The sequence below is a fragment of the Schistocerca piceifrons genome, chromosome 3, assembly GCF_021461385.2.
Source record: "Schistocerca piceifrons isolate TAMUIC-IGC-003096 chromosome 3, iqSchPice1.1, whole genome shotgun sequence".
Lineage (NCBI taxonomy): Eukaryota > Metazoa > Arthropoda > Insecta > Orthoptera > Acrididae > Schistocerca > Schistocerca piceifrons.
In genome coordinates, this window is record NC_060140.1 from 139,579,502 (window position 1) to 139,601,336 (window position 21,835).

The window sequence follows — 21,835 nt, forward strand, 5'->3', positions numbered from 1 at the left end:
TGTTAAATCCTATGGTCATTCATGAGTGTTGCATAATAAGATTAGTTCGTGTGTGAGTAAGTAAGAGCAAACTCAGAGGATGCAGAACCAGTCCATAAATTCTCTGCTGACAACTGAAAGCCAATGTGTCTCCGAACCATAATGCCGGGTACAAAGATCCATATTATGATGAAAACATAGTTTGATTTCACCAGATGTCTGGTAGTTGGTACTAACCTTGTCATGAATCCAACAGAAGAGATCTAACATAGCTTTGTGGTAAAAATTTACGTTCCTTCTGTAATCACCTTACAGTGTAGATGTCCAAGAACAAAGATTCCAAAGAATGTGTTCAATCAGAATATTATGTAGAGGGTAAATATAGTTGTAAAAGATTAAATGTGTAAGCTAATATAAAGATCTTTTATCTTTGTTACAATATTGTAATGCACTAATCGCTGGAGGAATTTTGTACAAAAGAATGTTTCGTGTGGGAAGTCAAGTGCCATCCACAGTACAGAGTTAAATTTGAAATCCCTAACGCTAAAGAAATTACAGAATAGTGTAAACATTGCATACTAAAATATAAATGAAGTTATTCATGTCAGTGGAACAAAATGATCTAGATAAGAAATCATGAACAAAATATTGTTTCCATACTAGAAATTCAGTTACAGAAAGAAATGTATCATCATCACGATATAATAAATCAATGTTCACGTGTGTAAGACTTACTTACATGTGGTGAAACTTATCTACAATGATTATAAATCATAATACCACTTCCTACATAAGGAAAGTGGACGAAGGAATGGAACAAAGGATTTGCGCCTGGTAAAAGAAACGAATAGTATTGAAGCATCAGTCATCAGCCTATCAAACACAAAAATACTAAAATATGGGCCAGACTGCTTATTCTATGCACATGCTGACTAACAAATCTCATCCAAGAACAATATGCTTAAAATATCCTGCTTACAAGAAAGATAAATTTGTTACAAAAATATCCATAATAGATATATACAAAATAATAAAGAATTGGTGTACCAAATTGTTAGTAAGTATGTTTGAAGTGCTAAACTTATGTACACTGACTGTAGCTAAGCATATTGTCATTGATATGTTCACTGGAAAAGAAAAGTTATTAGAACATGGAAAAGGAAAACAATTGTAAAATAAAGAACATGAACATAGTTGTTATCTACCACAAATTTCAGTAACAGAGTGTACTGAAAAGCTCTTACAGACAAAAAGATCTCTCACCACAGAATGGTAAATCAAATAGCATATAATCCAGACAGCATACTATCTCATTTCATAAGAACTCCCCATAATCAGACAAAAATCACTGAACCATAATAACTCAAAGTGTGGACTAGAATAGAACAGAAACTTTACTGTCACATAACATGTCATATACAATCAGATGATTGGGACATAGGCGACTCATCAGTTTAAAGCTACTTCTAATTGCAAGTATACAGAATAATTACAGGTATTTTGTAATTTTAAGTACCACAAACTGATTTAAAATAACCATTTTGAAAATAAAGTAAAATTAAGTATAAGCATTTACTTAATGTACTTTTTTAGCATGACAGAATAAAACATAACATCAAGCACAGTTATTTGTGACAGTCAGTCATAAGTTCTTCTACACAGTGATGGTATTTACTTGCTAGGTATTGTTTTAAATGATATCGAAATTCTTCTGGTTCATAATCTTTAAATTTCTCACAGACTTTATTTCCCAGTCTCATACCCATATAGTAACGTGTCTTCTCTGGCAGTTTTAGCCTATGAGTTGGTAAATTATACTGATATTTGTTTCTTGTTTCGTAATCATGCTTAAACAGATTATCCTCAAAAAGTTGTGGGTTTTGTTTAGAAAACTTAATTGCCTCTTAGATATAGAGGCCAGGAACATTCATTAGATCAAGGGCCTTGAACAGAGGTCTGCACGATTGTCTTTTTTCTGCACCTGCCATGGCTCTAATGATTTCTTTCCGTTGCCTTAGGTCTCCCTGTAAGTTTGTTTTACTAAAATAAATCCTCACAGAGTCCCTAACAGCCTCAACTCAACAACATATAAAAAACAATTCCTCAAAAACATGTCATAAATCTACACAATGTTAAAATTAGCATATTGTTCAACAATCTCAAAGTATCACGTCCATTACTGTGTGAAAAAAGTTCATCATTAACCTAAGTATTATCCATCTAATACTATATATGTGCCTAGGGTTTCTTATGGCTCTCTGCTTATAGAATATACAGTGCACTATTCTGTCTTAGTAGTTTCTGCAGAAAATAATCTTCTTCAATAAGTTACACAACCTTTCATACTCATCCAATGAATAACTGCCTGATTTGTATATAAGTACTGAACATTTTATGTCATTGCCCATCAAAATGATCAGCATAACAGTATATCGGCCCATAAGAAATATTTCATTAATTTACCCTGTGTCAGATGTTACCTTCTATGAATCTAGCTTTTATTCTCCTTTATATTACTATACAATGCAAATTTGTGGCTTCCCCGTAACTTCGCTATTTTTCAGAATCTGTGTGTAAATATAACTAAAATATTTTATGATCGATGACATTGGAATGATCATATGTAACGATAGAGCAAATTATATTGACACACGTACATCAGGTTAAAGGAGACACAAACTGTTTTATACTCTCATCATTCTATAAAAACCAAGATCTGCATTTCATCTCCTACTTACATCTAAAAAATAACATGAAATATTACCATAGTTACACATCCAAACAAATTGCATAAGCTAACATGTAATGAAAAATATTCACTTCCTCCATACAAGCTGACAATACAATACACGTACATGGTATGGAATAACATATGCTTCAACATCTACATATGTACAAGTATTCAAACGACCATAGAAATTCGTCATAATAGTCAGATCATAAATTTGCTAACAGATGCTCACAGGCTCACAAAAAGATGAAAAAAATTAGTCAGTGAAGTGCTTGCTACTGTAAATGTGTAATCTGTGAGGCAATCTATTCGGTAATGTTTCAGCTTCAGTAGAGCTGGGCTGGGCAATCCAACAAATGTGGAATGGGCTATTATAAATCGAAATGAATTTACTGATTTGATAGTGGGTGCAGCTGGACTAACACATTTTGTACTACTTTCAAATTTTTGTCATTGCGTTTAGTTTTCTGAAAACGTTTCCTCTTCTCTGGTGCCTGTTTAATATCTGCAAGAGCAATATGAATAATTTGATGATATTTTAAATATTGTGATTTGGAAAAGGGAACAACTTCCCTAAGTCTGTCTGGTGGTTTGTTTGTTTTTGAGTACTAAACGGGGAGAAAGTAAAGTAGAGTCGTTTACTAAAGAATTTATGATTTCCTAAAAGTCGTTACCACACATATCTCACTCAGTGCGTTTCCTGTGGCAGTAGTGCATAATTTGTTTATTTCTTTCATAATTCTTTCAGCCTGGTTAGAAGATGCGTAGTACTGAGAACTAAAGATGGGTTAATTTTTCTTTTATTCGGAGTATGAAGGGAAAGACTAGACTGAAATTATGGTCTGTTGTCAGAGATTACCTTTTCAACATGTCCCACTCTCCTTAGGGAATTATTGACAAATGCTGCTCATACAGTTCTGGCAGTAACGTAACGGTGTGAATGAAATAAATTTTGATGTTAGCTCTACGGCGACAAAAACGTATGAAATTCTCTGCTTACTAGTGGGAACAGGTATGTATAAATCCACAGTTGCTAAATGTAATTTTACAGGAATGATTGGAAATAGTTGAGCAAAATGTGAAGTATTATTGTTTTAGCTTTCTGAGAAAGTTTATATTTAGCCAGAAGACAGTGAATTCGTTTTACCGTATTGAGGAAGTATGGCGAAGAATGTGAAAACATTTTCTTGGTCCACAATGTGCTTAACTTAGATGAATGTACCATACACGTTTGTTAGTTAAAACCTCAGAAATGCAATCAAGCCACATAGTGCTGTCGGGTTTCAGTAATTTAGGCAGTCTTTACAAGAGGCGTCAGATTGCGTTTCTGTGAGGAAAATGTTATTTCACCACAAATATAACAAAAGTTATTAGAATCTTGTTCCTTACTAAATAATAGAGGTTATCCATGTTGTTATTCTTGTCATTCCATTGCTGCTTCACATTTTCAGTATTGTACCTCTGTGTTTTTCTTTGGAAATGTCATGTAAAGATGAAGAAACGTAGTTTTCAAATGCTACTTGTAGTAAACTGAAGTCGGATTCACAAAAATCTGTAGATGATCCGGTTTGTGATCGTGAAAAAGCGTCAGATACAATGTGTTCTATTCCAAGAATGTGTGCAATGGTGAAGCTAAATGCTTGCATATTCAGTGCCCATCATGCCACGAGATTGTGGGAAAATTTGGCAGTCATCAGAAGTAGTAAAACACTGTGGTCCATGTAAACTTTAATGCGTTTCCCAAATAAAAAATGTCTAAACTTAGTCAATGCCACAACTACTGCTAATGCCTCCAGTTCAGTGACAGAATAATTACGTTCTGAACTAGCAAATACAAATTTTTTTGAACTATTTGACTGTTTTAAAAAATAAGTGTACGCCCTGAGCTGTCTTGGAACTATCAGTAATTATACAGAATGTTACGGCGGAAAGTCAGCACCATCAGCCCAGTCGCGAACGGCAGAGAAGAGACGCCTGTGAGAAGAGGTCATGGAATGGCACGCTGACCGACCTTCCTCCAAGACGACAACGCGCCAGCCGCAGCCCCTACGTGAAGAGAACATAAGCGCCACGCCCGACTAGTGGCAGCCCACTTCGATAGCAGCTTCAACGTTAGCCACATCGTTAGCAGACGCATCATAGCCTCTATCATTAGCAATCTCTACCTAGCACAGACTTGTGTTTATCTACACTCCTGGAAATGGAAAAAAGAACACATTGACACCGGTGTGTCAGACCCACCATACTTGCTCCGGACACTGCGAGAGGGCTGTACAAGCAATGATCACAGCACGGCACAGCGGACACACCAGGAACCGCGGTGTTGGCCGTCGAATGGCGCTAGCTGCGCAGCATTTGTGCACCGCCGCCGTCAGTGTCAGCCAGTTTGCCGTGGCATACGGAGCTCCATCGCAGTCTTTAACACTGGTAGCATGCCGCGACAGCGTGGACGTGAACCGTATGTGCAGTTGACGGACTTTGAGCGAGGGTGTATAGTGGGCATGCGGGAGACCGGGTGGACGTACCGCCGAATTGCTCAACACGTGGGGCGTGAGGTCTCCACAGTACATCGATGTTGTCGCCAGTGGTCGGCGGAAGGTGCACGTGCCCGTCGACCTGGGACCGGACCGCAGCGATGCACGGATGCACGCCAATACCGTAGGATCCTACGCAGTGCCGTAGGGGACCGCACCGCCACTTCCCAGAAAATTAGGGACACTGTTGCTCCTGGGGTATCGGCGAGGACCATTCGCAACCGTCTCCATGAAGCTGGGCTACGGTCCCGCACACCGTTAGGCCGTCTTCCGCTCACGACCCAACATCGTGCAGCCCGCCTCCAGTGGTGTCGCGACAGGCGTGAATGGAGGGACGAATGGAGACGTGTCGTCTTCAGCGATGAGAGTCGCTTCTGCCTTGGTGCCAATGATGGTCGTATGCGTGTTTGGCGCCGTGCAGGTGAGCGCCACAATCAGGACTGCATACGACCGAGGCACACAGAGCCAACACCCGGCATCATGGTGTGGGGAGCGATCTCCTACACTGGCCGTACACCACTGGTGATCGTCGAGGGGACACTGAATAGTGCACGGTACATCCAAACCGTCATCGAACTCATCGTTCTACCATTCCTAGACCGGCAAGGGAACTTGCTGTTCCAACAGGACAATGCACGTCCGCATGTATCCCGTGCCACCCAACGTGCTCTAGAAGGTGTAAGTCAACTACTCTGGCCAGCAAGATCTCCGGATCTGTCCCCCATTGAGCATGTTTGGGACTGGATGAAGCGTCGTCTCACGCGGTCTGCACGTCCAGCACGAATGCTGGTCCAACTGAGGCGCCAGGTGGAAATGGCATGGCAAGTCGTTCCACAGGACTACATCCAGCATCTCTACGATCGTCTCCATGGGAGAATAGCAGCCTTCATTGCTGCGAAAGGTGGATATACACTGTACTAGTGCCGACATTGTGCATGCTCTGTTGCCTGTGTCTATGTGCCTGTGGTTCTGTCAGTGTGATCATGTGATGTATCTGACCCCAGGAATGTGTCAATAAAGTTTCCCCTTCCTGGGACAATGAATTCACGGTGTTCTTATTTGAATTTCCAGGAGTGTATTTTGAAGAAGACTGATTATTTTGTATTTTGGCCGTTGCTTGCGACACATCTATCAATGTATTTGCACTTGATGTAGTAAAGCTCATTAATACGAGTTGTTTGATTGTTTGTCTAGCGAACTGAGTATGCAGGATTCCTAGACACAACATGGCGACGAAGATGTCCGAATAACATGGTGACGACGATGTAGGAGGAATAACATAGAGACACCCTGTTAACGTTTAAAGCCCAGTGCACTGCCACACACCATCTCTGCTTTGTTTTGTCATGGGCTTTTGTGTTTTGCTGACGCTTTATTCTACAGTCTACTTTCTTTGCACGGGTGTGTTTACATGTCTTAACAGTGTCTCTTATAGTGTTTGTTCCATACTGTGTTTTCAGGAGGGCTTTGCAGAAACTTTATTTGCTTGTGTGCTTATTTTTATTGCTTACATTTTCTGTTTCTTGTATTTGCCTGTTCCAAAATGAGCGGCCCACCCCTCCCAACCCCTACTCAGGCGCCTCAGCTGCAAGCGATAGATACAACGCATCTAACACAGATGTTCCAATTTCAGAAGCAGTAGATTGCAACTTTTCTAAACACAGTACAGAAGTTACTCGCCAACCAAGCAATAAATACAGTGCAACCAACTGACCAACATGCAGCATCTGTAGCTCTGTGCCATACCGCCTTTTCGCACATTTAACGAAAAAGAAGAGGACTGGCTGGAGTGATTGCAACATCATTGATCACAAAGTATCAGGTACTGTGGAACTGCATTTTTTGTCAATAGTAGGAAGTGCAGTCTGTCGCCCCATTCAGAAATTGTTCCCTAACGCCATTCCGAGTCAAATTTCCTATGATCAGGTTGTACTTTCTCTAATTATTATGACCAACAAGTGAATGTGGTGGCAGCTAGGTACCAATTCTTTCGTTGCAAGGAAACGTCACAACATACTTATCGCGGGTGGGTAACATATTTGCAGGGTATGATGAGGTAATTCAATTTCAAATGTGCTTGTGGTGCTTTATATTCAGATGTTATGTTGCGTGATGTGATCGTGTACAATTTAATTGATGTTAAACATAGAGAATAGATATTTCAACAATTAAATCCATCATTCTATCACATAGTGCAAATTCTAAATCAGTATGTTTCAGGTGCCGTAGCGTCCGACACAGTTGAGCAGCCACAAATTTGTCAGGTTCAAGTCATCCCTTCCCCACGACTGGCCTCGTAGGCGGCAACAGCATGCACAGGCCAAGCCACGTAAACAGTTCTGTAAACAGGCGGCTACAACAGTGAATGGAATGAAGTCATGCCCTCGGCGCTATCCACAACACAGATGCCAAGACTGACCGTCCAGTCAAGAACAGTGTTAACGCTTGTGGCAAGAAAGGTCACGTACAATCCTAATGTTCGCAAAGAAATAAACATAAGAATTCTTCCCACTCACAAAAACCTAGTGACAGGGCCCATGTAATCAACGCAGTGTATTCAAAGCCTGCTAAAGGCATTAGAAAAACTAGCAAGCAAACAGTTTCTTCAGTGCTACGCCAGTCCAACAAACTCTCTGTTCATTTGCATATTAGTGGAAAACGGATGAAATTTCAGTTGGACACCGGTGCCTCTGTTACACTACTGAATCGCAGCACATATGAACTATCTAAAACTATTATGCATCTGACGGCTTATAATGGACAAGATATTTCCTTTCTCGGAAAATGTATTTTGCCTGCCATGTATCTCTCGCATACGCGAAATGTGACTTTCACTGTGCTACAATCTCGCGATTGTGAGACCATTTTTGGCTTTGATTCGTTAGAATTGTTTGGCTTTCAAATTCAGGACGATGTGTTGTCAGTGACTGCATTCAATGCCAACGACAATGTAGCTCGCCTTCTCAAAGAATTCGCTGAACGCTTATTCTGAAGGTTTAGGCAAGGCTAACAATTTTGTTGCACTTATTACTGTGAAAGACACTGCTGAGCTGAAATTTTGCCGGACCAGAACCGTTCCCATTGCATGATGGGACAATGTGGCTGCTGAACTTAAAGAACTCCAAGGTAGCGAAGCTATTGCGCCCATACAAGATAGTCAATGGGCAAGTCCACTGGTTTTGCTCCCCAAACATTCAAGTCGCATTCGCCTCTGTGTTAACTTCTACAGTCAACCCACAAACTGTCATTGATACTTATCCACTCTCAGGATCTCATGGACAGATTAGGCGCTAGTCGATACTTTTCAAAAATTTATTTGCGCGACGCAAACTGCAAATACCACTAGATGAAGAATCTCAAACCTTTTGTGTTGTGAACGCTCATTTGGGCTAATTTAAGTATTCGTGTTTGCCGCTTGGTGTTGCTTCTGCACCCGACGTTTTACAAAGTTATTTGGAACAGCTGACTGCTCAAGTACCAAACTGTTCAAATTATTTGGACAATATTGTCGTAGCAGGTAGTACACCTGAAGAACACAATGTAACTTTGCGTGCTTTTTTCGCGTGTTATCTGATGCAGGACTAAAGTGTAGACTGGACAAGTGTGATGTTTTTTAAACCTGAGTTGCAGTATCTTGTCATAAACAGTCAAGGAGTACATCCTCTTCAGTCACATTTGTTAGCCATACGTGACCTGTCAGCTTCTTTCAGTGTCACTTAATTGTAGCTATTCTTAGGGAAAATGAACTATTATATTCGGTTCATGCCGAATGCTGCACAAATCGCAGCTCCATTTCATCGCTTGCGTCTCAAGACCGTCCCCTTTGTTTGGACAGACGAGTGCCACGAAGCTTTTCGAAAGCTTAAAGATGCCTTGCTCAGTTATCGATGCTTGGTTCACTTTGATCCTGACAAACCAGTTGTATTGCAAGTTGACGCTTCCTGTTACGGAATCGGTGCAGTGCTTTCGCACAGAATTGGTGATAAAGACAGGCCCATCGCTTTCGCATCAAAAGTGTTAACCACAGCTCAGTGCAACTATTAACAAATAGAGAAAGAGGCGCTGGCTATTGTCTATGGTGTCAACAAATTCTACCACTATTTGTATGGCTGAAATCTCTACTTAGTAACACAACACAAGCCATTGCAGTCCTTTTTTCATCCGATGAGACCGATTCCTGTACGAACTACCCGAAATTGCAGAGATGGACTTTGTTGTTGTCTCAATGCCAGTACGAGATTGTGTATCGTCCGACAGCTCAACATGGTAAAGAGAACGCACTGTCACCTCTTTCTATTGGCCCTGATGTAGACTTTGACGCTTCTGTTGGAATTCTGAATTGCTTCAATCCTTTCCTCTGAATTGCACAGGCCACGGAAGCTGATTCAGATTTGAACATTTTGCTAAAATACATTCACACACCTTGGCCTCGCTCATTGCGTAGCATCAAGTAATCTGTACTGCGCCGATACTTTACACGTCGGGATAGCCTCGTTATTAGGCAAGGTGTAATTCTTATTCAAAGTGGACAGTCACATGCGTTGATGCCCGAAGCTTTGCAGAACGAAGGGTTGCAGTTACTTCACAAAGGACACTGGGGGATTATTCGTACGAAACAGTTAGCGCGTCGACACTGTACTTGGCAGGGTTGTTGTTGTTGTGGTCTTCAGTCCTGAGACTGGTTTGATGCAGCTCTCCATGCTACTCTAACCTGTGCAAGCTTCTTCATCTCCCAGTACCTACTGCAACCTACATCCTTCTGAATCTGCTTAGTGTATTCATCTCTTGGTCTCCCTCTACGATTTTTACCCTCCACGCTGCCCTCCAATACTAAATTGGTGATCCCTTGATGCCTCAGAACATGTCCTACCAACCGATCCCTTCTTCTAGTCAAGTTGTGCCACAAACTTCTCTTCTCTCTTGGCAGGGTATGGACACATAAATAAAACAGACGACGTCACGGTGTCACGAATGTGCAGAAAATCAGTCCGCTCCGCCACAAAAATTCTCTGCTTAGCCTAACGTGGCAACGTGTGCACATAGACTTTGCGGGTCCTTTTTGGAACATTCGTTTGTTGATTATGGTAGACGCTTATAGAAAGTTTCCTTTTGCTGTGCCAATGAACTCGACAGCGTCACGTAGCACAGTTCAGTAGTTGTGCTCTGATTTTTGCCTCGAAGGTTTGTCTGAAGTCGTAGTGTCGGACAACGGCTCTCAATTCACGTTAAATGAATTTGAAACATTTTGTAAACGCAGTGACATACACCATCTAACTAGTGCCCCGTTCCATCCACAGTCCAACGGCGAAGGGGAACGTTTTGTCAGAACCTTCAAGCAGCAGATGGCCAAACCTGACACCGCGCACACCATGGATCAAACGTAGCAACTGTTTCTCGCCTCCTATCGTTCGCATCCAGGAGATGGACCATCACCGGCGGAATTACTTCACTGCCGCCGCCATCGGACACCGCTCCACCTGCTCCATCCTCGACAGCATCCGGCGCCGAAGGAAGGCCACAACTATCGCTTCGCGCCGCATGATATTGTGTTATTCAGGAATTTTAGCGGCAGCAGACGGTGGCTGCAAGACGCGACCCTTCGACAACTTGGCGCATGCATGTATCTCGTTTCAGGCGCAGGCGGATTGCAGCGCCGACATCACAATCAAATTCGCCACTGTCATGAGCACGGTGATCCTTCTATATCTCTTCCTCCAGATTCACGGATACGGAGGACAGCGCGGCCAGAGCAGCCAGAGGGTTTCATCACGACACCGCGGGACGACTCCATGGAGTCGGAGTCTTCGCCTTCTCCGCCTCCTTTAGTCCTACAGATGGAGCTGGACCCATCCACGCCGCAGCGGCTTCCGTTCCATCAGAGCGTCCACGCTCTCCCCCGTTCTCGTGCTCCATATACGACGGCGGTCCGTCAATTTTGGGGGGGGGGGGGGGGGGGGTAGATGTGGCGTTCGCTGTGTTATTCAGTGGTTTGGCATTTAACTAATTTGTAAATGGAAATGATAATCTTATTTTATTACATTGAGTAATTACTAAATAATTTTTCTCCCGGCTAAAGATTTGATCAAGTTGCTAAAGAACTCCAAGTTAACGTCGTGTTAAAGTGTTGTCTGTAAGTTGTGTAAGTTCAAATGGTTCAAATGGCTCTGAGCAGTATGGGACTCAACTGCTGAGGTCATTAGTCCCCTAGAACTTAGAACTAGTTAAACCTAACTAACCTAAGGACATCACACACATCCTTGCCCGAGGCAGGATTCGAACCTGCGACCGTAGCGGTCTCGCGGTTCCAGACTGCGGCGCCAGAACCGCGCGGCCACTTCGGCCGGCGTTGTGTAAGTGTCACTAAATCACAGTTCATACAAGAGATTCCTTACAACTATTGATTAAGATGGAAGCAGTTATCTTCAGCAAAATGATCATTAAAACCACCGAATATCAACCGCGCACAACACTGACGTATGTTACCTGAAACAATATTCTTCGCAACTCGTGCATAATTAATTTCGGCTCCATACATCAGCTAGAAAAGTTTCTTATAAGGATCGTGCTATGAGCACAGTTTTTAAAGAAGCAATCTAATTCGAATCATTTTCATTAAAATGAGTTCGCGACCAACGGTGCACATTTATTTTTACACATTTGTATTAACTTTGGTATTTATTCTGCAGAGTTGCGTAATTCAAATTTGAATTCGCCGCTGAGATAATTGTTAAGATGGCGGCAGACAATTGATAGAGACTTTCTTTTGTTAGAGCAAATAAGTAAATATTTAAAATGCTTATTAAACTCTATAAAATCTACTTTCGTATTGTGCACTATTTAGACTTCATCAAGCAAACATTTGATTTGTTTCTAAGGAAAACACAGACAAAAACGCGCTACAAATCACTATCATCAATGGCTGCGCTCCTTGCAGCGGAAAGAAATAATTAACACAGATAATGCTTACTGAGAGAGGAATTAAAGTTACAAATAATTATTCAGTCATATTTATAATAATAATGAACTCTATTTTCAAGTAATAATTAACAAATAGTTACAATTTCTTAACAGACCTCAGTTCGATATGCGTCCGCAACCTACAAAAGCCAACCAACAAAAGGTAAAAAAAAGGAAGACAAACGCAGATCATAAAAGGAATTTACAATTATCATTGTCTTTGTATCATACACATCGGTATGTCCAATTACATCATAGAGTATTATATAAATAATTAGTATTTATCATCGTTTTCATTCGTTTCCACTGTTTTTTTTCATACGTCGAATAGATAATGTTTATAACTGTTAGAGGCATAATTTTCTCTCGTCGCACTGTAGCTAAAATATATCTCGTGGATGTTACAAAGAGATGTTACGGCGTAAAGTCAGCACCGGCACGCCAGTCGGGAATGACAGAGAAGAGACGCCTGTGAGAAGAGGTCAGCCAATCGCACGCTGACCGACCTCCCTCCAGGACGACAACGCGACAGCAGCAGCCTCTAGGTGAAGAGGACTTAATCACCGCGCCCGACTGATGGCAGCCCATTTCGATAGCAGCTTCATCGTTAGCCACTTCGTTAGCCGACGCATCGTAGCCTCTGTCATTATCAGTGTCTACCTAGCACAGATTTGTGTTTGTCTATTCTGAAGAAAACTGATTATTTTGCATGTCGCCCTTTGCTTACAACAAATCTATGAAAGTTAAGTATTTGTACTTCTCTTGTAATAAAACTCATCAATACGAGTTGTTTGATTGTTTGTCTAGCTAGCCAGGTATGCAGCATTCCTGGACACAACACACAAGTCACAAGAAAAGCATGATGGGAAAGTGCAGGTGCATCCAGTAGAGCTTGTTTCAGTGTACTAAATTCCCTCTGTGCCTATTCGTCTCAAGAACAGGTTATGTTTTGCCACTTAACTGCCATAACCACAGAGTGTCACGAGCCTTGTAATGAATGAAGGAAGAAAAGAAATTTATAAGGCGTGAGAAACTTCGGACTTGGCGTATGATGTTTGAGTTGCAACTGAGGTTTGTACAGATAGATGCCAGAAGGTGAAATAATATGTCCTAAAAATTTAACATAATGTTTACCAAATTAGCATTTGTTTAAGTTCACAGTGATCTAATGAATCGGAAATGTTTCTAACAAAGAGTACAGAGTGCTGGTGTGTTGATATCAAGTTTTCTCTGCAATAAGGATGTTGTCGTCAAAGATTGTAATTCAGTTTTTCAAGTGGGGAATGGAATTCAAAACTCTGATAAAAGCTGTTGATATACTTAAACCAAAAGGTAGTTTGCGAAATTGGTAAGAAATTCGAAAACATAAAAAGGCTCTGTATTTACATTTCGAATGTAATCCAATCACCCAAAACTTGGATTTCACGATAAGAGTGGAAAATACGATAACACCATTAATTTTCTGAAGTAATTCATTCCACGTTTGAGGCCTGTCTGTTTCAGGTACGATAACGTTATTAATTTTTTCTCGAATCAGGAACAAGTCTCAGAGAAAATGACAAGACTCCATCTTTTGGCAAATGATACAGCAACCTCTAGAGATGTACGAGAAAGAACAGGCAGTCTCGATTGCAAAATGGTTCCTTATTTATTTAATTGGTGATGCGTTTCACCCTCACAGGAGCATTATCAGACATCTGGGTGGAGGGATGAGGAAACAAGTTCCCTCAGTATAAATTTATGAGCCAGGAATCAACTATAAAGCTACATTGTCAGTTAAATGAGGCATCTGGGAAACAACGACCCGAGTTCTGTAAAGAGCATAAGCGAAGACAACTCATTGGATAAAAACACTCGATGAAGACTAGCACGTTTACTGAAAGTTCCGCAATCACCAAAAATGGCACGTCATCAATAAAATTTACAGGACGCATTCTCCGGATAAAAACACTCGAGAATCATTGGCAAGAGTACAGAACATCCCGTAGTCACCTCTCTGAGTCAATGTCTTATAACGCTCAATATTTGTTCCTTTATTTCCACCCTTATTTATGGCCGGCCGGGGTGGCCGAGCGGTTATATGCGCTACAGTCTGGAACCGCGCGACCGCTACGGTCGCAGGTTCGAATCCTGCCTCGGGCATGGATGTGTATGATGTCCTTAGGTTAGTTATGTTTAAGTAGTTCTAAGTTTTAGGGGACTGATGACCTTAGAAGTTAAGTCCCATAGTGCTCAGAGCCATTTTTGTAACCTTATTTAGGTGATTTACTACGTTTGTTCCGCTTAAGGCTCTTCGCCTTGAGACATTTTCTTATTTATTTCCGTATGTAGAAGTGTCATGTATATTTTAACGCATGAATTGCCACTCTTGGTGTCTGCGGGACGTCTTTTTACCCGGTGGACGTATCCTGTAAATTTTGTTGATGATTGCCCTTTTCTGTGACTGCGGGACTTTCAGTACACTTGTTAGTGTTCCAAGAGTGTTTTTATCCAGTGAGTTTGTCTTTGGTTAGGCTCTTTTTACAACTCGGATCGTGGTTTCTCAGCTGCTTTATTTAACTGACAATGTAACTTCGTAGTTGATTCCTGGCCCATAAATTTGTTCTGAGGGAACTTTTCACCCCTCCCCATATGTCTGATGACGGTCACGTGAAGGTGATATGTGGCACAAATTAAATAAATAAAAATCCATTTTGCAACCAAGAGTGCCTGCTCTTTCTTGATCAGGTCTGAGAGAGCGATTTCTTTTCCTGTACAAATGGATGCGATTGGGTGTCCTAGGGGCTAGCTGCTGTCTCAATGATACATTGCTAAAGCATAGATTAATTTTCCTGTTTACCCTCTTCTGTATAAACGAATGAAATAGTATAGTGCCCGTCTAAAATGCAGTATGAGGTTGTACCTGGAACTCTTAAACAGACCCACGAGTAGTTTCGGGGGTGTCATCGAGAACGTCAGCATGAATCTGAAGAATCTGCTGTAGCTGTTGTTTGTCTCGGTCCGATGCTGCTATTCAGCTGTCTCCGTTAACCTGTATTGGCTGAGAAACTGTGCGTCGAACTTATTAAGTGTGATGTGTGTGATGTCCTTAGGTTAGTTAGGTTTAAGTAGTTCTAAGTTCAAGGGGACTGATGACCCACAGTGCTCAGAGCCATTTAAACCATTTTTTTTTTAATTTTGGGGAAATCCACATGAGTGTAGTGTGACGTGGACTAGTTCACTATATTTGATTGAAGTTAAAAATGTAATCTGTTGATATCTTGTTCTTCCATCGAAATGCCATGCTCGAAGTGTAAAGTCAGTACCGCCATTAGAATGTTGTTTATTTACACTGTTACATTTACACAATCATGATTTCTGCTTCAAAGTGGCATTATCAAGTGTTTTAAATGTTATAAAGTGCATAAGATGGCATACTGTCGTATTTGAAACGTAAAACACTTGATAATGGTACATCTGTTATACGCTGAATCACTGATCAGTGTGATGAGAGAACCCGAGTCTAGAACTCAGTTTAAAGTATGTGTTCCTCTTTGGTTACTGATAACCGGATAGTAAGTATGTTTCTGTGGTTCTTCATTTTCCTGTACCAGCGTATCCGTAATGTTTTCTAAACAGACAATATTTTCAGTAATGTCGTCAGAATGAATAGTACGTTGTAGTCTCAATGTGAACATCCTCCGGACTCTGGGCTACTGGTCGTTTTTCTTCTTCTGCTCTCGCGTCTCTGTGTGTTGCTTGACGAAATTCCTGCTATTTGTACTGATCGTTGGGGTTCTGAATTGTTGGAAATATGCTGGCGTGGATGGAAGTGACTGTCTGACTAACTCAGTGAAAAGTTTTTCTGATAACTGAAATTCTCCTTTCTCCAGATATTTCTCCTGTTTCCCTATCTGTCGTTTTCTCTATAATTATAGTTTCGTTGCCTTTGTTGGTAAAGGTTTTGTTAGTATGGCTGCTCTCTATGAATATGCAGATTGTTATTTTCTGTACGTAATTGTTGCCAGACTTACTAGGCTGAGAATATGACTGTGACCATGACTGCTGATGTGAAGGATTGTTCATGTTACCTCCTGTATTGTACGACTGCTGATTGTTACTGTAAAAGTTCGGATTTTGTTGGTAATTGTTCTTTGGTGATATGTTAATATTCTAGTTTCCCTGATAATTATGTTTTTCTGTCTGTTATTCTTCTACCTGCTGTCTCTGTTGTCATGAAATGGACGTGAGTGTTCTCTATTACGTCCGCCATGATATTTGCCGTTTCTGTAAGAACTGTTGAATTACTCAGTTTAGAGAAGGAAAACATGGCGAAAAACATTTATGTTATCTTTCCATTATCCTGTTAGTAACGATATGTGTAATGACCTGGGGAGTTTTGAAATTCATATCTGTGTAAATGCAGATGGGCTGTATGGTTTTGCTTGATGCTGATTTCGTAGTACCATGAGTTAAAAAATTGAGTTACAGTTGCAGACGTGAGTTTTAAAAATTTGGTAGGCTGAGTAGTTTGTACTTGATCACTTGCTGGAACGTTTCAGATCAGTAAGCGCCAAGAAATGCATAGCGAAATTCTTCTAACGACTAACATTTTCATGCTATAGGTCGCATACACATCGCTGGTTCTCCTTCTAAAACGATGCTGACAGATTCTAATTTGTGTGTGACTGGCGAAGTAAATGGTAAAGAAAAACTAACTGCCGAAGCCAATCTAAAGGATATATGCCGTTAGCACCATTGCGAAGGACTATGAACTTTCTTGCTGACAAGAAATATTTGTAGTCAGAACTGTCGTGTCTCGGAGTATCACCAAAATAAATAAGGTGTGAGAATGGTCACGTTCATGAGCAAAGTGCAAGTTTGCCTAAATGTTGTTTGTGTCCGTGATGACTCTCACTAAAATTGCATTTAGAATAATATTCAGGAGGCAAATTCTTCTAAGTCCGAGCGAGATGTGTGTGTAACCCATTTACTTCAAGTCTATGTCGTTGGTCCTTCCTTGAAGCGTTCTAGAGATAGAAAATTTCCCGTATGAGTAAAATGTATTTGATCTGCACAATCAGTGATCGTCTGCGTTGAGCTCTATCTGCTTAACTTTGTTTGAGAGATCATCATCTGCTTGTGCTTTCAGTGTGTCGAATTGTTCATTCGTACTTCGGTCAACCTTCCTTGTCTACTTTTAAATATCGTATTTCTTCCGAATGCTTTTGTGATTTCCTTTGCAGTTTCGTATCCGTGGCGCAAGGAACTACTTGTAAATCCTTGAAATAATTGAAGACTTGTCTGTGCGAGACGTGTCTGTAATTTCTTTCAGTTTTTCGTCAACCCTCAGTTTATCTTTGAGAAACCTGTTGTTCTAACCGTGTCTGTGTAGCTCCAATTTCTATGATCCTGTAGTGTGACATTTTTAACTTTAATTCCTCTAGTTAAAGTATCTTCCTTTTGTTTCGCGACGAAATGATTTCCTACAAGGTGTACAACTTTGATTCTGCCGTTTGCCGATAGGTGGCGACAACGGTAAGTAGCGGTCGAAAGAAATAGATCGCAGACGTCAGGCAGTTAGCTTGGTCATCATAACCTCATTCAAACATTAGTCGATTTGTGCCTGCATCATAAAGTTGTTCTTGATTGAAAATGTCATTTTATGAGCCTAATTCTCGTCATTTGCGGGAGGTGTTACTCTTTTGTTTCAATATGAAGAAAACGGCGGCTTAGTCTCATTGAATTCTCTCAGATACGTACGGTAAGGACACTATTAGTGAAAGAACGTGTCGTGAGTGGTTTCAACGCTTCAAGAACGGTGAGTTTAACGTCGTAGACCTGCATAGTGATGAAAGAGAGAATGTTTTCGAAGATGTAGAATTGGAGACATTGCTGAGTGACGACTCGCGCCAAACTCAAGACGAATTGTCACGATTAGTGGGAGTGACACTGCAAGACATTTCAGAACGTCTCAAGGCTATGGGAATGATTCAGAAACAAGAAACTGGTGTCCCGTGTGAGCTGAAACCAAGAGACGTTGAACGGCCTTTGTATGTTTGTGAACAGTTGCTTAAGAGGCAAAAACGGAAGAGATTTCTGCATCGAATTGTGACCGGGGACGAAAAATGGGTTCATTACGATAACTCTGAACGCAAAAAATCATGGCGATATCCCGCCAATGCTTCCACGTCGACGGCCAATCCGAATATTCACGGCTCCAACATCATGCTCTGCATTTGGTGGGACCAGCTCGGCGTCGTGTACTATGAGGTGTTAAAACCAAGTGAAACAATCACAGGTGCTCGTTATCGAGTGCAATTAATGCGTTTGAGCACAGCATTGAAAGAAAAACGGCCGCAATACAGCGAGAGGGACGATAAAGCGATTTTGCAGCACGACAACGCTCGACCCCACGTTGGAAAAGAGGTTAAAAAGTACTTTGAAACATTAAAATGGGAAGTCCTACCCCACCCACCGGATTCTTCAGACATTGCCCCCTCTGACTATTACCTGTTTAGATCAATGGATATCTCATGAAGAAATCACAAATTGGATCGATTCGTGGATCGCTTCAAAAGATGAACAATTCTTTCGACACGAGACTCGTACACTGCCCGAAAGATGGGAGAAAGTAGTGGCCAGCGATGGAAAATAGTTTCAATGATACATGTGTAAACAATTTGCTTCATTAAAGCATCAAATGTTGGGGAAATATACGGCGGAAGCAAAGTTGTACGCCTTGTAGTATTTTGTTACTTTCTTGTTATAACTGCTGAAGCAGAAGTCCAAGGTCATTATTCTACAAAGAATTCGTAGGGTGATGAACTGATTGTATGTTTTCAGTAACTTTTGTAGTTTCTGAAAAAAATTGCATCGTCCGTGTAATGTTACTATCTGACTAACTTGTGACAGGAATCTACAACATTTAATCTGGAATCTTGGGCCTCAACAGTGAAAGAAATATTTATGTACGCAAAAATGTTGCAATCTGTGTTCTGTGGAGCGCCTGTATCAATCGTAGTTTGACTGTCCGGTAGGAAAACAGCAGTATCATGCATTGTTACGTCAGAATTAGACTCCGTTTTATTGTCGACAAAATCATTTTAAATCAAAGTATTATTTATCAAATTTTGCATATTGCCTTTCTGTGTGATGTTAGTGCTTGACGACTTGCTATGCAGGCTGTGGCATGTAGTGGCAACAACAAAAAATTCAGTACAAATAAACGAAATGCATAATCTATCCCAGTAAGCTGAAAATAAATGCAAGTGGCTAGGAAATGGCGCAACATGAAAGCAAAATTATAAACAAATGGTAGACGAGAGCAGTGCAGCTAATCTGACTACGCAAATATTCACAGAAAATTCCCCGATGTCCAATCCTTGCAAAAAAGTCGCAGAATGAAAGTTATCTTAATAAAAGAAGATAAAGAAGATTGTGTGAACGTGCACCTGTTTGCTTTTCTTCCGGATTGTCTCGTTCTGAATGTACAGTCTCTTGTTATGTGAGCTGTTTGCATACCAAAAAATTCCATTCATAAAAAAATATGTCTATAAGATAGCCTCACGTTTACAGTTACGAACACATGCCCTATCTGAACCAACACTGTCACAAAAAAAGTTGAATCAGAAATTAAATGAGAATAATTAAACTCAGCACTGTTAATTGACCCTGTGAAAATCAAAACTCTTATCTCCCGAATTTGACTTATATGTCTCGAAATGGAAAACGCCGCGCAACAGCTCTCGTAAAACAGGAAGAAAGTTTGCGTCTCGATTTCTGAGCTGCTACTTAACGACAGATAATCGCAGTAGTGCGAGCGATATCTTAAATACATGAAATGCGGACTTCGTTTTGATAAAAAATTTGTCTGTCATAAAAAACAAATGTTCATAAGGTAACGGGAGCTGAAGAAACTGTATTAAAAGAAACCCATCATAAAAAATTCTTGACACTATTCCATTTACAAAATTTCACCATTGGAGGCTTAGCAAGCAATAAAAAAATATTTCATTACGAATTACAGTTACGTAAGTTCAACACTGTAGAAATTAAAAAATTTAACTCAGCATGAAAATTTGTTCTAACATAACAGTCATACTAATGACTAAATTCTTTGCGTCCTTTCAAATCCAGTAACATTCACTGTGACAAAACACTATAAAAACTTTGAGAAATTCCTGATTTAGATGTCTTATGTTTAACCAAGACTGCCTAACTAAATGTATCTCAGTAAAGTAAAACTGTGTCGAACCAAGAACACCTAACTAAATGTTGCTTTAATTAAGTAAAATATGTTCATTCGTTACTTTAAATAGTATCCTTTTCAAAATAGTATCTATCTTAATAAACCACTCTTATTCAATGCATAATGATAATATTCATTTTCTAATAATAATATCTTCCATCAGATCAATAAAATAATTCGCAAGAATACCATTTAGTGTTTCCTTCCTGTACCGGCTCACTGCCACTCACACCGCTACAGCTTCATGTTTTCTCTCCTCGCGATCTACACTTAATACCAGCGCACCTTACTAGAGCAAAGATGACCTAACTAGTCTCTGGCAGCGCAGTGTCTCTGACGATGCCGTACACGTATAACCTAACGATACAGATATTACATGCGTGTCCTAAAACATCGAACAAGAAATTTATCTGTGAAAAGTATTCAAAAACGCTCGAAATTTCTCTTCAGGTATTTCAGAATAGCACAGGTTTACCGAATCAATAACTCATACCGTATTTTCGAATGTGGGTGTCGACCCTAATATCCTCCCACTCCAGCAACATGGTTAAACCAAGAGGCTGCAGCAAATGCATTGAAAATTACCTACCTTCATTGACTAAATTTCCAACTGAGAAGCGCATTACGTGCTAGTTTGCAGAGTGTCAGGACCTGATTGAGACTCTAGCCACTTCATAGGTCATCGTGAGATATTTGTACAGCCTCTCCCAACCGTTTTCATCTAGGTGAAAACAAAATGTCCCTTGTAATTCTTCAGGCTTTTCCGGCGATCTGTTGACATGTTCAAAAATGAGACTTCTGCCGGATGTTTGCGTCGTTCTCGCACGATATTTCGACGACGGAAATCGCTGTCTTCTTCAGGTGCTACTCGAGAATGGTCCTTGGGCTCCGTCCACCTTATTATGGCTATCTTACAGCTATTTTGTGCAGGATTTACTGTTTAGCATTGCCTGCTTCTTCTGGGTTTTGTGTGTAGGTATGGTCATCTTTATTTTCTGTGTATCTTGTGTGTGTTTGGGACGGGGGATGAACTTCTTTGCTTAGTTGCGGCGCGGAACCATTTTTGTCTTCTGGGGCAAATTGTCTTCAGAGCCCTTCAGGACTGTGTTGAAATGAGTACGTCTTCTTGTTACGTCGTCTTATACACGGTCAAGTAAGGCAATAGGTCTTCTGCAGCGGTCTCTTGCGTACTGTGGTGTTCTAAGTGCTCTGATGAGGGGATTTTCGGCGTCTTGAGTCTTCCTGTAAAAGCGTCTTGCGATGTCTTGATGTCGTTGTATTACTTCTTGTTCTCCTGCTTCATCTTGGAGGTAGCGATGTGGAAACTGAGAGTGCACGTGAAATACGCGGCGTAGAATCTTGTTCCGTAGGGACTGCAGTCGCTGTATGTGTGTTCGAGCCGCA